Below are 8,817 nucleotides of genomic sequence, written 5' to 3'. Positions count from 1 at the left end.
TGGTGAAAAGATTCAGTGGTTATGCCAGCCAAAGGGCTGATCACAGACGCAGTTCAAAGTTTGGAATGTGAAGTGTCCGCCCCAAAGTTCCAGGATGTCCTGCTTCCTGAAGAGCACAGTTAGTCTAGGAAGGAAACTGAAGGGGAGCAAAGTTCACAGCCCCTTTGGGCATCGTGTCCAGGGTCCCCTAGGAGGTGGGTCTTCCAGCATCCACGACATGTGAGCCCAGTCCTGACTCCTTCATGCCTTAGGGTTGGTAGTTAGATGGGAGAGACCTCAGCGATCACCTGATGATAATACTTGTTTTATAGTTATATTTAGTGAAAATTCACAAGTGTCAGGATTGATGCCTTTTACTCATTTTGTTCACCATTTTGTTCATGAATTCCACCCAATATCTACCTGTGTAGTTGGAGTTATTAAATTCATTGTTATATGGCAGAATTTCCCTTTCGTAAGGCCTGACGCACACCAACTCCTGCTTTTGGGATGAGTGAGATTCACACGAAGCTGGGATAACAAAAGTTTGCCTTCTGTAAGAGAACTCAAAGCTCAGGGAGAGACAGATGCTGGGGGCATAATAACGTAAATCTAAGTGATGTACCACGAGGCAATCAGTGCAGCTGTGCTAAAAGTCTGAATGTCTCTGGGTGCTTGAGGCTTAGGTTGTTTTCTTTCATCTCCTCCTTTGTGTTCACCCATTTGAAATAATCTCTGGCTCCATTCAGGAGAAAACAAGATGGAACCCGTGACTGGCTACCATGGACACATGCAAGGGAGAAGGAGAAGTCCCCAGTGGGAAAAGGTGAGTTGGAGGGAGAGTTTAAAGAGCTCACAAGGCTTAGGGCTGGAGCTTGGTAGTGAAGGAAGAAGACTAAAGAGGATCCCAGGTAGACTGAAAGAGGGGCAGCTGCTTGGGCAGAAGCCAGAGTTGAGAACAAAGTTTGCCAAGACCTTTGAGGAACATGAGGGGCAACCTGAATAGGGCACAGGACCCACCCCAATCCTTCCTCTATGGTGGATGCTATGGACATTGCAACAGGCAACTGGAACCCAAAGAAAGAATCCTTGAATTTCTTGCAAGTGACTACCTGGCTAATCCTCAGACAGACACTCTTCTCCAATTATGGTTAAAGCTTTGCCCTTCTGAAATTAAGGATATGGTAAGGGGTTTCAGTTAGATGAGGAAATTAAGGCTTAAAGAGGCAAAGCACCAAATGCAATGAGAGGACCTTATTTAGATCTTAATTCAAACAAAGATACCATTAAGAGAGAGAGAGAAAAACATTAGGACATTATGAGACAATTATAATTTTCAAATTTAGAAATGACTAGATATTTGATGATAATAAGACACTACTAACATTTTACACATGATAATAGTATTGTGCAATATGTTAAAAGAAGTCATTATCTTCTAGAAATACCTTTTTAATGGGTATAATAAAATATTTATGGGTATAATGATGCAGTGTCTGCCATTTGCCTCAAATTAATGATGGAGTTGGAGAAGTTGGATAAGGTTATAAATGGAAGAAGGTTGGCTATGAGTTGGTCATTGCTGAGGCTGAGTGATGAATAGAACATGATTGTTAGTCAAATTATTCTATTTTTGTGTATGTTTAAAACTGTGCATAATGTTGAAGTCTAGCAACTTGTCTGTTTCTGTGGCTAGTAAGTGACGAAGGTGAAAGGGACCTAAGGGCTGTTTGTTCCCTGAGCCTGTGCTCTTGATGACTTTGCTCCTCTACATCCTTCCAACCCACCTGGGGCAGGAAATGTCCTCCCTAGCATCCCCCACATGTGCTCTGTCTTCTGTCTAGACACCTTCTGAGTCAGGCCATTTCACTGGAAGATTCCTCTCCACAATGAGCTGTAACTTTGATCCCCTTATTCTGTTTCTTGTCAGAGAAGCCTTCCCTGACCACTGCCACCCCAGGCTAGAGTACATAGCCTATGCTAAGCTTCTAAAGTGATCTACACACTCCTTCATGGGACTCATCGCACTGACAGTTAGTTATCTCTTCAGTGTCACCTTCTCCTCTTGGCTACAACCCCATTGAGTCAGGGTCTTGCCTGCTACATTTACTGCTGTGTGTAGCTCATTGACCAGACAATTTGCCTTAGATATATGAACGCAGAGGGGGTTGGCTCTCAGTATGGCCAGGTCACTATATACGGGTGAGTTCCCTGGAAGATTGGTACCCTGGGAGGCCCAGGTCAGAGGACCCATAGAATCCTCAGTTCTTTGCCCATGGTGCTTGCTTTGGGTTAGAGATATATGTGGTGGGTGGGTGCACGGGAAACAGTGCAAGAATTAGATTACTTCCATGGGGTTTGACATTTTAGAAGTAACTGAGTATTGCCTGTTATTTTTCAAGGCAATAGAAAAGAAAAAACAGTGAATGCAAACATGACATGTCTAATCTTTATGAACCCACCTAGGGCACTTTGAGCCTAGATTGTCTTAGAATTGCTAAAAGGTGGCTGCTTTGTGAATTTATGTGTGTTTTTGTTTTCTGTGGGAGAGCTTCTGGGATTTGGCCAAAGGGGCTGGAATTATATGCAGTGGTCCCTAGGATGCCAGATGAGTGTAGAAAACCAGCTCGGATGTGCTGTGGAGGGCGCCCTGCTGAAATCACAGCCCAGGATTTTGTGATCTGGTTCTTAGGGACAGGGGGACATGTGGGCTTACAGAAATTGTCATACTTGAACTGTTCAAGCACTACTGATGGTAGTGCTTGCTGTATTTTGTATGAAAATATTTATTCATTTTTCTATTTTCTTTTTATTATGTAAAATCAAAGATAAAGCACATTTAAAAGGAAACAAAGATGGGATGCAGTGGCTCATGCCTATAATCCCAGCACTTTGGGAGGCCAAGGCAGGAGGATTGCTTGAGGCCTGGAGTTCAAAACCAGCCTGGGCAACATAGGAAGACCTTGTCTCTAGCAAAAAAAAAAAAAAAAAAAAAAAAATCAGCTGAGTGTGGTGGGTGTACACCTGTAGTCCTAGCTATGTGGGAGGCTAAGGTGGGAGGATCACTTGAGCCCAGGAGGTGGAGGCTGTAATGATCCATGATCATGCCAGTACTTCCAGCCTGGGTGACAGAGTAAGACTATGTCTTAAAAAAGAAAAAAAATAGAAAGCTTAAAATTGCCATCGGGGAAGACTAAGAGGATAGACTTTTTTTTTTTAATTTTTGAAAAGAATATGTACTTTTTCTTCAAGAGTAAAAGTTAGTTTCTAATCCTCTGTATTCAGATTTTATTGCTATTTTTCATTTTCATTTGTGCTATCCATAATAAAAGTAGTACTTTTTATTTATAAAATGAAATTCATTTCTTTTTTTACCATGGTAAAATATACATAATGCGGCATTTACCGTCTTAACCATCTTTCAGTGTATAGTTCAGTGGCATTAAGTCCATTCACGCTGTTGTGCAGCCATCACCACTACCTAACTCCAGAACTTTTTTCATCTTTCCAAAGTGAAACTCTGTACCAACCAAATACTGTAATACTTCCCCACTTCCCCCTCCCCCTAGCCCCTGGTAACCACCATTCTACTTTCTGTTTCTATGAGTTTGAAAACTCTAGGTACCTCATATAAGTGGAATCATACAGTATTTGCTGTTTTGTGACTGGCTTATTTCACTTAGCATAAAGTCCTCAAGGTTCGTCCATGTTGTAGCATGTGTCAGAATTTTCTACCTTTCAAGGCTGAATAACATTCCATCGTATGCATATAATAATTTTTACTTTAAGAATTCTTATTATTCTTAAAGTAAAATTCTTAAAATTTCAAAGCACATAAAAACACAGAGAATAGTATAATGGGCTCCCGGGTACCTGTTCTCCAGCTTCAACAAACTCACTTTATCTGTACTTCCATGCACTCATCCCCTACCTTATCAAGCTAATTCCAGGAGTATTGTTTAATTTGCAAATATTTCAGGATGTATCTAAAAGATAAAGGCTCTTATTAAAAACAAAACCACAATACCATTCTTATGCCCCCAAACATTTCACAAAAAGTCTGTAGTGTAATTAACTCTCAAGTCAGTGTCTAAATTCCTGTAGAGTTTTTTCATTTGATTGTATTTTTTTTTTATTGTAGCTAGCCATTTAAGCTTCCAAAGATCCGAGTGGTAGAGAGGGGTAGTTCGAAACCAAGATAAATGGAATTTGTACAAATCAGACTGCAGTTAAATTTCATATTCTTGGAACGATCTTTTCAACAATCTTTTCCTTGCCTGTCTGTTCCAGCCTGTCTGCTCACCTGTAAAAGCAACAAGAGTAGGTAGGAAAACAATTACTCCTTTGCAGTTGAGACACTCCAAAGATTAAGCCTGTTAATTATTTGTACTCTTGGTTCTGGATTTGGCTGCTTCTTACCCTTCTCCAGGAAAATTGAGTAATGCCTAGTTTTGAGATGGGTAAGAGGATTGTCTCTTGAATGTACGTGGAGCTATTAACAGCAACTTGAAAATGAAAAGAATTATGACTGGAAAAGAAAGAAAAAAAATGAGTAAGAGATGCTGGAGGACATTGTAAGATGGATCTAAGGATAAGGATAAAATAACAAGATTAGCCAGGGAATTTCTAGGACAACAGTTGGAAAATCATACCCTGGGTAAAGGATGTGAAAGAAGAGATTTGGCGCAGGAATTTTACCAACAATCTAAGATAAAACTTTCCTATCTTGTAATCATTATTGTTTTATGTTAAATTAGAGTTGCCAGATAAAACACAGGATGCTTAGTAAAATCTGAATTTCAGATAAACAATGAATACTTTTTAAAGTGTAGCTATGACACAAAGTATATAGACATGCTTATACTAAAAAAAGTATTGTTTGGCTGGGAGCGGTGGCTCACTCTTGTAATCCTAGCACTTTGGGAGGCCGAGGTGGGCGGATTACAAGGTCAGGAATTCGAGATCAGCCTGGCCAATATAGTGAAACCCCGTCTCTACTAAAATTACAAAAATTAGCTGGGCATGGTGGTGGGCGCCTGTAGTCCCAGGTACTCGGGAGGCTGAGGCAGGAGAATCACTTGAACCTGGGAGGCGGAGGTTGCAGTGAGCCAAGATCGCACCACCGCACTCCAGCCTGGGTGACAGAGCGAGATTCCATCTCAAAAAAAAAAGTATTGTTTATCTGAAATTGAAATTAAATTAGAGCAACCTGTATTCTTATTTGCTGAATCTGGCAAGTTCATATTAAATGCATGGTAGCCAGGCACGGTGACTCATGCCTGTAATCCCAGCACTTTGGGAGGCCGAGGCAGGCAGATCACCTGAAGTCAGGAGTTTAAGACCAGCCTGGCCAACATGGTGAAACCTCATCTCTACAAAAATACAAAAAATTAGCCAGGCGTGATGGTGAGTGCCTGTAATCCCAGCTACTGGGGAGGCTGAGGTAGGAGAATCACTTGAACCTGGGTGGCAGAGGTTGCAGTGACCTGAGATCGCGCCATTGCACTCCAGCTTGAGAGACAGAGTGAGACTCTATCTCAAAACAAACAAACAAACAAATAAATACATAAATAAATAATAAAAAATTTAAAAAAATATGAAATGCGTGGTGATTCAACTTGTAAAACCGAGGACTATTTGGCCTTTAGGCTCTTAGTTTTCTTTCTTGGAATATGATTGAGTTTCCTTATTCAGTCTACTTTTCTTATATATCTATCTAACATTATAGCATTATATTTTAAAAATTGGCCCAGTTTACATTAGCACCAAATATAAGTGTATAGTAATGCACTGCACAATGATCTTTTGGTCAGTATGTATGTTTTGGCCAATGATGTGTGGTCTGCATATATGACAATGGTCGATAGTTTATGATTCCATATTTTTACTGTACCTTTTCTATGTTTAGATACACAAATACTTACCATTGTGTTACAATTGCCTACAGTGTCCAGTACAGTAACACGCTGGACAGGTTTCTAGCTTAGCAGCCATAGGCCATGCCATATGGCTTAGGTATATATTAGGCTAGGTTCGTGCAAGTCCAGTCTGTGATCTTCCCACAATGATGAAATCATCTAATGACGCATTTCTCAGAATGCATCTCAGTCTAAACAACGCATGACTCTACTTATTTTCTTCTACACTTAGCAATATCAGGTCTGACTAGTCTTTTCATTTTTGCTAACCTGCAGGGCAAAATGTTTGAGAGCTATTAGTTTAGAGCACTTCTTAAATGAGGCAAACTTTTCTCTTGTGATTCCTATAATCAAGGTTTTATTCAAAAATAATTTTAAATTTTATTCTATATTATAGGAATGTGTACAATGAAATGTAATGATGTATAATACATTGGCTGTTTTTGAATTCCAACCGTGGATTTCCCAGCTACTGGCAGTGAAACTGATCTTTTCTGTACATACTCAAGTCAACACTCAAGAATTTCAACTTACCTTTAGCAAAAGCAAATATTTATATTTAAAAAGAAAACATTTGAATTCAGAATTCATTAAGATAAAAAAGTTAGCAAACTACAGATGCCTTGTTAGTTGACAGTCCTAATGGCGACGTCTAGGTCAGATAACTTATATTGACTTAAAACAGCATTGCCTTGACTTTCCACAGTCGTATTTGTGATTATGGAAATAATTTTAAAAAGACTAGTCTCTTTAATTTACATTTTCACAAAACGCTGTTGAAAGAGCAAATGTCTGCTCAGTTGTTTTTCCTTTGCTTAAAAAAAAAAAAAAAGTGCCAGGAATCCCACCCCACCCTGCTGCTGGGTAACAGTCAATCATTTATTATTCCTGGATCAAACACAAGCAAGCAGTCATGCCTATGAAAACGTTTGGCAATGAATGGGATCTTGGTCTCTACTAAAAACAAAAAATGGCTAAAAGGAGACTTCAATTTATGTTCAAATTCTATGGCTGAATTCCTATAATTCCTAACTGGTGAAAATATTGGCAAGCTACAAGATTTTACCTAGAGTCAGATTTACTTCTTTGGTGTATGCCCAGAGGTGTTATTGAAAGCTATTTGTGGCCAGCTTTCCAGGAGACCAAATGGGCCTTAAATGGAATGAATATTGGCCCTGCAGTACAGTGCACAAGGAGAAGGAGGAGAATTAGACACTTTTATTAAAAAAAAAAAACTCATTGGTTATACTTAACTAATTTCTACATAGAAGTTTTAGTATTTGGCAAAGCAAAAAGTCATATCTCAGACTCACCAAACTTACTATATCTGAACGCTTTCTCTTGTATTTTGATATTAATCCAGGAGTTATATATATTATTAAAATCCTCATATAATCATGTAATCAGCATCACTACCTATTAATACAATTACTTTCAATCCAGACTCAACAGTTTTCCCTTCCTCAAGCCTAATCAGCCTGATATGGTTTGGATGTTTTGTCCTTTCCAAATCCCGGGTTGAAATGTGATCACCAATGTTGGAGGTGGGGCCTAGTGGGAGGTGTTTGGGTCATAGGGGCAGATCCCTTATGAATGGCTTCGTGCCATCCCCATGGTAATGAGTGAGTTCTCACTGTGTCAGTTCACGTGAGAGCTGGTTTAAAGAGCCTGACACCTCCATCCCCTCTCTCTCACTCCCTGTCCTGCCAGGTGACACGCCTGTCCCCCTTTGTCTTCTGCCATGAGTGGAAACTTCCTGAGGCCTCACCAGAAGCTGAGCAGATGCTGGTACCAAACTTGTACAGCCTGCAGAACCACGAGGCAAATAAATCTCTTTTTGAAAATAGATTACCCAGTCTCAGATATTCCTTTATGGCAATGCAAAATGGACTAATACACAGCCCTAAACCTAATTAAACCCCTAGAAACCATTACATCCTCCAAAGTAATCAATTCCCCCAAAACTAATCATACCCCTTCCCCTAAGCACTCCCAATCACCAAGTTAACCACTAGCCATGATCCACCAATCATCCATGAAACAAATGTCATTGTGGCAGAGACCACTAATCTTTCAATATCCATTTTTCACTTCCTCATTTCACCAATAAAAACCTCTACATTTTAGCTGAGCACATGACCTCACAGACAGATATGATATCTCCTGCAATCCTTTGCATCTGGGTGAGGCCATATGACTAACTTCTGGGTAATGAGATGTTTGCAAAAACAATGCGTTCAACTTCCAAGTCAAGTCCTTAGGAAAAACTATCCATTCTTTCTCTGTCCCCCTTGCTTTGGGCTGGACGGTTTGAAGGGAAGTGGTGAGCCGAATTTAATCATTTGCATGAGGACAACACTATAGGGTAAGGTGGAGCAGGAAGAAAGAATGGGGCACCCAAGTCTTCTTGGGGAGCAGTGCAGCCTACATGCCTTGGACTGTCTACTTTGGCCCCAGATGTAATGTAACAAGACTACGCATTTTAGCAAGATGAAAAATTGTTTAAAAAATTAAGTTTCCACTTTGGGAGGCCGAGGTGGGTGGATCACGAGGCCAGGAGATCGAGACCATCCTGACTAACACAGTGAAACCCCGTCTCTACTAAAAATACAAAAAATTAGCTGGGTGTGGTGGCAGATGCCTGTAGTCCCAGCTACTCGGGAGGCTGAGGAAGGAGAATGGCATGAACCCAGGAGGCGGAGCTTGCAGTGAGCCGAGATTGCACCACTGCACTCCAGCCTGGGCAACAGAGCAAGACTCCATCTCAAAAAAAAAAAAAAATAAGTTTCTTCCTATGACTAATCTCTGTGTAGAAGCAAACAAACAAAACAAAAGACCCTGGAGACCTGGTAACCTCCCAAGCCTCAGTTTCCAGTGTAACTAACCCACAAAATGAAAAGTTTTCCTTTAAACTGTCTGA

This window comes from Gorilla gorilla, chromosome 13 (assembly GCF_029281585.2).
Source record: "Gorilla gorilla gorilla isolate KB3781 chromosome 13, NHGRI_mGorGor1-v2.1_pri, whole genome shotgun sequence".
NCBI lineage: Eukaryota > Metazoa > Chordata > Mammalia > Primates > Hominidae > Gorilla > Gorilla gorilla.
The sequence above is the reverse complement of the archived record's forward strand: the minus strand, read 5'-3'. Positions refer to the sequence as shown.